At 40.4% G+C, this 8895-nt stretch overlaps 1 pseudogene; it reads right to left on the reverse strand.

Moving 5' to 3' along the window:
* Positions 1-5194: 5194 nt before the first annotated feature.
* On the reverse strand, positions 5195-7081 carry LOC117556144 (annotated as a pseudogene).
* Positions 7082-8895: the final 1814 nt, after the last annotated feature.

The following is an 8895-nucleotide window of genomic DNA, read 5'->3' on the forward strand; positions in this document are numbered from 1 at the left end:
ATAGCTGCTGAAATTAGCTAGCAGGGATTCAACCGGCTAGCTAGGCTAGTTCATGCATACTCTAGTCTAGTCAGTCAAACTGTTAGCTAAAACCTCCCTGGACATATATTCCATAACGGAAATCAATGATGAGATGACTTACTGTACTGAAAATATGGTCTTCTCCCACGTCGAGCAGTCTGTAGCCACGCAAAATGTCAGTGAGTGACTATGTGACAGCCGTCCTCTTTGGTTACTCTTCAGCGAGCGTCTTAATCATTGGAATGGAATCAGAATGTAATGTTGTAGCGGAATGTCTAAATCCTACCCGGATACAGCCATGTTATTTTCTAATTGGCTGTTCGACAGCTTACATTCTTTTGATTGGTTGATGCGTGGCTACAGTGATTCTGTACTAGTTTGTTTACAAAATTGCGGCGCAACTTGGTGGGCGGTACCCTGGAAAGAAATCTCTGCGTGAGAAATACAAGGTGTGGCGTGTGAATGGAGTGAAATGCGTGTGTCTCACGCCAAATGCGTGAGACTTGAGAGGTCTGCAGCTATCCTACTTGCTAAAGGCTAGGCAGATGCACTGCCAGGACTGGGGTACGTTGTAATGTGATTTTACATGTTATAAGGAGAGTAGCGAGTGACGCAATTAGTTTTATTGTCACCAGGTGTAGGACTCAAAGGACTCGGGTTAATCGAGAGGGGAAACTCGTCACGACCAGCTCATTACTAGGATCCGGGTTAATGATCCGGATGAATCAGGACTCACACATCTCTAATGCGGACCATTATTTATTATCAAGGATTTTCGCGGACCACCTCATATGCAAACCGTAAAAATAAGTACATATATAAACGTAGTGTTAAAACGCCGATATTTTTTATAGTTAATTATAGACAATCAAAAGTAAATTGAAGCCTATGTGATACTTTTGTGACCGGTGTCTGTCTGCGTTGTGTATGTTTCTCAAAGAGGACGGTATTTTGAATTACAGATGGAGCGCTCCATTTCAGACGCCTACCCGTGCGGGTCCGTGATCGGCACGGGGTGGGCCCCTGCTGAAAAGGAAAAACCCCCCCGCAGGACTTGAAACGCCCCCTTGATAAATACATTTAATTATAATGAAACCAGCTGCAATATATAATGGATCCACCAGGGGGAGCCGTGATTAAAAAGCTGCCACACTGGAACTCATGTGAAATAAACATCTGATCTACAGGTATCTGATATAGCGGATATTTGTTAAGATCCATATGTCACGGATAGGATCATATTCTGTGCTAAATAAGAGACATGTAATCATTTACTAAACATCCCCATATTTAACAAAATAATGTTTAATTCACGTTGGCGTAAGAACAAAACCATCGCTATGTTTTTAGATCAGGAAATGCATCCAGGCTCAAACAAACGATTTTCAATAATCATCCTCACGATCATTTAATGTATCATATGTTCGCGAGTTGAAATGAATGCACTAAATGTAATCCACGTGAGTTTACAACAACAAAAATAATCGCTTTGTTTTTATATCACATCCGACCGGAGGAAAATGCAGCACGGGTCTCACTACCGATCATCCTAATCCCACGGGCAAACAACAATAGGCCTATGTACAGTGTTAATAGTTTACTGTATTATTAGTGTCTAATATTACTGGGGATTTCGGAATGGTACTGGATTTTGATTTATTGTATCGGCTTCATATCGCAATATATTCCCGAAGTCTGAAATGCAAAAATGTCCCACATAGGGCAATTCACCCTACATTTAATCATTCATACAAAATCATATTTTGTTTCTTTTTAACGAAATAAATGTGGTTTAATCCACATTATGTACTGTGTTAATTGTTTTCTGTAGTATTGTGCACATTACTTTTCGCTGCTTGTTGCACCCCTGGTTAGAAGCTAAACTGCATTTCGTTGTCTCAGTACCTGCAATATGTGCAATAACAATAAAGTTGAATCTAATCTTGAGCAGGAACAAATGTATTTAGGTTACTTAGTACATATCTGACATAAACGATTAAACACATTTGTGCATTCTTTAAGCCAAGTCCGGAGGTGGCGGCACATTAAAGTGTGCACCTGATTGTTTAACTTGAAGGTGCCTGATGACATTTAATCATTCAAACAAAATCATTTTTCGTTTATTTTTAACGAAATAAATGTGGTTTAATCCACATAATTTAGGCCTACTGTGTTAATTGTTTAGTATTGTTTAACTTGAAGGTGCCTGATGTGAACATTTCCAGAAGAACTCTAGCTTGAATGGCCTTTGTATGTATACAGTAGGCCTACACATAGGCGGCGCGTGAGGCTCAGGTTTTTACGCTGCCCGCCTCCGGCGTCAATAGAAAAGAGATCAACTCAGTGAAAGCACCGCCTGCTGACCGATCAGAGCTCAGTGTGCGGAGTTTAAATCTATCAAGTCATATTACAGGAAAAAGGAAATGCAGTTTAAACTGCCGTATGCAGAGAAGACGCCGACGTGTCGCACTTATCATTCATATCACACTGATATCACATCATCAATCAGATCATCGATCATATAATATCACAATATTTCCTTATCTGAGTCAGCTTCTCGAGCCGTATCTGGCCGTGCAACACTTAGTTACATTGTCACATATACTGTATGCAGACGTATTATTTTAAGCAACACATTAAGTTGACGAAACACTCAACTCAAATGTAATAAAGTCAGATCCACTCGTGTTTTAGATGGGGCAGTATCATAAAACTGTTGTACGCTTTCAAACTCTCGGTAGTTTATTTTTTAACGAGTTGTTCTGTATTCTCCTTGCAGGTGCAACTATGTGGCTTGTATCCTGGATTATATGTTTAAGTCATCATGGATGTTTAAAGTTCATATTTGTCTAATATTAGTTTACTTTTCATTAATGAAGTATGATGTTGCGCTGTCAGTACACTTGTCCCTGTTTGTGATTGGTCAAATGTAGCTAACCCCGCCCCTTTCACATGAACGCGTTCTCAGCTGGAGAGAGAAACCCTGGCTTGATTTACCGAGTTGATAACCAGCGCCGTAGGACCGTTTAGCGAGATCTCGTTTGTTAGGGTTAGTTAAGATAACTCAAGCATATCCAGGGTCTGTTGAACTGGCTTCGTGGTACAGGGCACAGGTGGCTGCATAGCAGCGCTAATGTCAAAGACATTATATTTTTATTTTACCAGGATGCAGTTACACAAATATTTGGGAAGGCTTAGCCTTCCCTAGCCTACAGCACCCGCCGCCCCTGGGCCTACAGTATAGCCCAACCATGTACACCTTCCTTTTTTCCCGTCCAAAGTTTGAATTGGATAAATGTAATGGTTATCGATGGTGCTTTTATAGCCTATTGTATAATAACTGTGTGATTTATATTGCTTTTCAAATGCATATGGCCACCCATTTACACTGCTCTTCCCGTCAAGAATATGAATAGAACTTAGTTAGATCACTTTACATTTCTGCAAATTCATTTTTAATCACACACGTCTCTCCGTCCCGAAAATGATACATAAAATAAAAAGAGGAAACCATTTTCAAGTTCAATTTTCAACGTTTTATTTAAAATAACTGACATAACAGACACCATACTGTAGGCCTATCTGCTGCGGAAACCAGGACGAGCTATTTCGGGATCTGTTTTTCGGGGGCTCCTCAGTCTCTCATTTACCCGGCTCCTGATTAGGACACATCCTGGGGATTGTGTTTACAAACATTGACCAGACCGTTCACCAGCCCCCACCCCCCATGTTGCCTATGCTGTCCAGTGTTGCGAACTCTTTGTTTAAAACGAATTGGCCATCGGAATGTGTGGAGGAATTCTCCCAAGGGTCACATTCCACAGCTCTCCCCCCCCCACTCCTGTGATCTCCCATCCCCCAGTCTGTAGGTTTGTGTTTGCATATTTCTATGCCGTAATTCATACTGGTCCTCTCACGCACATACATTCTCCTTACAGTATACATACATAGGCTATATGAGTCCGTGTATATACGGACCATTTGTTTTTCTTTATTAACAAAGTAAACGGAAGAGCGTCTGAGAGGCGTTTTTGCCCTTTTGCTTGTTACCTTACTAAATGGTCTAAGGTGGAGCGAGGGGGGAGGCCCGCGAAACTCGCGGAAGTGATTTCAAAACAAAACGCACTCGTTTGCTTGGAACAAAGAAAACGGCCAAGACACACATTGAGTCCAGAAAATGAATGTTATTAAGGGCTGTAAATATAATAAGCCTGTGTCTAAAATTGACAACAGGCTTATTATATTTACAGCCCTTAACCCTTAAGAGTCCCTTTTTAAAAAAAAAACGTATTTGTTCCTAAGGCCATAAAATGCCACCTTCACAAAAACTTCTATAAAAATATGATATTAATATTTATTTCCACTTTAAAAGAGTCAGTCTTTTAAAACTACTCCAGCCTGACATACACATATGAAAAATGAATTATATTTTGGGGATTTTAACCCTTTAAATGCCAGTTTGTTGAAAAAACTCCACAGTTTTTTTATTGAAAAAAACTAAAAACTAGAATAATTTTCAAAAAATACATTTCAAGGAATATTTGATTATTGTTATTATTAGGTCCCTAGATTGGTCAATGATTGGCAGCAAAATGAATTTGAATGCATTGTTATTTTTTTTGCAGTGTCAGATTTAAACAAAATACTCACACTCGTGTTCCTGAGGCCAGAAAATGCCACCTTCACAAAAACTGTTATAAAAATATGATATATTCATATTTTTTCCCACTTTCAAAGAGTCAGTCTTTTAAAACTACTCCAGCCTGACATACACATATGCAATATGAATTTTATTTTGGGGATTTTAACCCTTTAAATGCCAGTTTGTTGAAAAAACTCCACAGTTTTTTTATTGAAAAGAACAAAAAACTAGAATAATTTAAAAAAAGAAAATTTCAAGGAATATTAGATCATTGTTATTATTAGGTCCCTATATTGATCAATGATTGGCAGCAAAATTAATTTGAATGCATTGTTATTTTTTTTGCAGTGTTAGATTTAAACAAAAACAAAAAACTCACTCGTGTTCCTGAGGCCAGAAAATGCCACCTTCACAAAAGCTGCTATAAAAATATGATATATTCATATTTTTTCCCACTTTCAAAGAGTCAGTCTTTTAAAGCTACTCCAGCCTGACTAAAATGAATAATACAAGATCATTTTGAACCAGAAAAACATTTATTTTACAAAGATGAACATTGAATGAACACTGTCTGGCTGTGAGAGTCCAGCTCAGGTGGAGCAGGGGCTGCAAATGGACAGACTGTGGTCCTTACATATTAATTTCCCACATTTGCAGCAGGTGCTGCAAACTCTTCTGTCCATGCAAAAGTGGCACTGCCTCCTGCTCTTCCGTTCACTGATGAGAGAGGGGCCTGCAGCAGCACCCTGCAGATCTGACACCATTGTTGCAGCGGCTGATGAGCGGGGAAGGCGCCCTCTCTTCTTGATGTGTGGGGTCACCAGCATTTCTCCCACCTCTTCAATGAAGAGCCTCCTCCTGTATGGTTTCTGCTGCTGCCAGGATGGCTCGATTGATGTCCACAGGACGTAGGCGTTGTAATGGGAAATGTCAACCAGGTTGTGGAAGAGGGCAAGTGGCCAGCGATTTGTTCTCCTCCTGCAGGAGTAGGTGGCAACAACCTAACAAAAACAATTTGAATAAATGATTCCAAGCATTTTCTCTCATGATGCAAATATTAATTATTTTATAGGAAAATGCTCATTTGAAAAAAACCTACATATATTTCAGACAAGAATATAAGAGTAAGAATACATGTGTGCCTACCTTATCAAGGTTGTCGACACCTCCTTTGCATCGGTTGTAGTCTTTGATTATGACTGTCTTTCTCTTCATTTCGTCGCTTACGTCTGGACTGCGGTGTTTCGTGCTTAGAAGCAGCACATTCCTGCCACGTCGAGGGATGTAAGAGACCAGTGTGTGGGTCTTCGTAAAGGCAAAGGTGGAGGAGAGGACCGCTCTCGCTCTTGCCTGGAGCAAAATAGGGGGAAGCTCAGGCTTGTTTCGGCGAATTGTGCCAACCAGGGCCAGTTTTCTCCTGAGCAGCTCCTCAGCCAGTGCGAAGGACGTGAAAAAATTGTCACAGGTAATGATGTGTCCCTGGAGCCCCTCTGTCATCTCCAGGACCACCCTCATCCCCTGGTTGACTTCAGGACGACTGCCAGCTGCTTTGCCTGTATACACCTGCAGTCTCCAGGTGTATGATGATTTTACATCACAGTTTGCCCAAATCTTTATACCGTATTTGGCCGGCTTTTTTGGCATATACTGCTTGAAGCTGCACCTGCCTCTGAATGGGACGAGCTGTTCATCCACACAGACGTCGCTGAATGGGCTGAACAGCATCGGCAGGCGGTGCGTCCACATATCCCAGACTTTGCGGAAAGCAGCCAGCTTGTCATCACGGCGCTGCAATCGGGATAGCTTATCATCGAACCGCAGTGTTCGGCTGATTTGGTGAAACCTCTTGTGGGACATCGTGGCTCGGAAAATGCTCCGTCCCGATTTCTCCAGAGGCTGAGGGTCGATTCATTTTTTGATCTGTAAACACCGGCAAAAATGAGCAGCCCCACGTAAGCCTGCAGTTCCTCTGTGTCCATATCTCGCCACTCTGCAATTGACCGTCTCCCATGCAGGTTTGTCATGGACACAATATGCTGCAGGATGTCATCTGTCAGCAGCAGTGCAAAGCTGGATGCCGGGTCACTGATTCGGGCGACAGCATAGTGTGTTGGTCCCGGGGTCAAACTTCTGGCTGCTGGGACGTAGCGGAGCGTCTCAGTGTTTGTGGGAGACCAAAACACTTTACCATTTTTTGAAGTCCATTGCTGCTTCCTCCATCTCCCCTCCGCTCTCAGTTTCAGATGAGTCTGAGTTGGACTCTAGCTGGTCTGTTCCCACCTCTGAGGCGTCCTCCATGGACTCTGAGGCCTCTTCTGTGTCAGCCTCAGAGTACACGGAGGAGGATGAGGAGCCATCCTCGCAATCAGAGTGCATGATGATGTCCAGAGCTTCCTGTGTGCTGTAATGCCTTGCCATCTCCAAAAAGAATACTCCTGCACTGATAGTAATACTTATAACCATGGCTGCAGTGCACCTGCATAAACAACCTGAGCGAGAACCAAAACTTTGTTTTGCGAGAACCAACACTTTGTTTTGGTTCTCGCAACTCATTGTTTTTATTATAGAATTAGATTATTACGCAGTGTGGCCTTCTAAGAGAAAAGTCTTTTGAAGTTGGACACAAACACACACACACACACACACACACACACACACACACACACACACACACACACACACACACACACACACACACACACACACACACACACACACACACACACACACACACACACACACACACACACACATATATATAATTTCAGTAGCAAGTGACCCTTGCAGAAAACAGTAAAAAGTGTGACATTTTGCTGCAGGCTTCAAACAGGCTTCAAAGGGTTAAAATGATCGCCATCTTGTAGACAAATGTGAAAATTGAAAGCTAGAAGTTCAAAATGAAATCTTAACATAAAGGAAATCAAGAGTTTATGATAAGATAAATGTGGGGTCAAAAAAAGCATTTTCAATGGTTTTCAATGGGGCATTGTTTGCCGCTAGGAACTAATGTGTCGGTTTTTGTGTAGCTTAGCCATTTTAGGCTAATTTAAACAACTGAGATGACAATTCAATATACAACTAAAAAAGAATATCCTCTGGCAAGTTTGAGCAATATTCATTCAACACAGCCAAAATGGCTTGAACATGAAAACCTGAATGGCTGAAAAATGGCCCCAGGGACTCTTAAGGGTTAAGATACACTTTTGTGTTTAACAGCTGACCACTACCATGACATACTTTGTTTTAGTAGATTTTGCATGAGAAAAATGTATAAATATGAGCATTAAATTATATGAATATGAGAACAAAATGCATGAATGTGTGAGTGACAATATATGAATGTGTGCATTGAAATATGATAATATGAGAGCAAAATGTATGTATGTAAAAGGAGAATATATGTGTGTAAGAGTGAAAATATGCTGCATTTTGAATGTCCGATAGTCCACCATTTCCACCGGAAATATCAAACATTTAATAAAAGTGAAAAACAAGGAAAAAGACTTAACGTATTCATCATAATTAATTATATTTATTTCGTTTGGATGTAGGATTTTTGACTTTGTTTAGAGCAGTGATCTTCTACTTACTATATGAACATTTTGGACCCAAAATTAAAAAAAGAAAACGTAAAAACAGATTTTGAAAATGATATTATTTTTCATATAGGTAACACAAACATACACAACGAAACCATTTAAAAGCTGGAAATATATAGCCTACATGGGATGTCACTATGATAATGTGAAAGTTTGATTGAGGTAGCATGGGATTTCATTCTGATAAGGCAAAAGTGTTATTATAAATATAATACAAATATATATATACACATTATGTACAAAAATCAGTTTTTTCTGTCTTTATCTGTGCCACGCTTCAAAGCGGTTTCTGTCAATACGACACAGAGGGCAACATCACAGGTTCCTCCTCCTCCATGTCCAAAAACAAGCTTAAAGCTTGACTCAAGTTCAGAGTTCTCTTCATCATAGTTGAATCTTCAAAACTCTAAATCTATCTAACTATATCTAAATTCTCAATGTTTGTCTGTCACTTTACTTCAATCGCAGTCTCCCGCCGTCCCTCTTCGTCTCTTTTCGTCTCGTTTCGTATCACTCCGTTTACCTGATTACCTCACCCCCTCCCTGGTAAATACATCCTGTTGAGCAGAATCTACAGTTTCCAGTATTTTCCGTTTCGTAAAATGATAAAATATGGCGAAGATATTAAAATAT

This window comes from Gymnodraco acuticeps, unplaced genomic scaffold, assembly GCF_902827175.1.
Source record: "Gymnodraco acuticeps unplaced genomic scaffold, fGymAcu1.1, whole genome shotgun sequence".
Taxonomy (NCBI): domain Eukaryota; kingdom Metazoa; phylum Chordata; class Actinopteri; order Perciformes; family Bathydraconidae; genus Gymnodraco; species Gymnodraco acuticeps.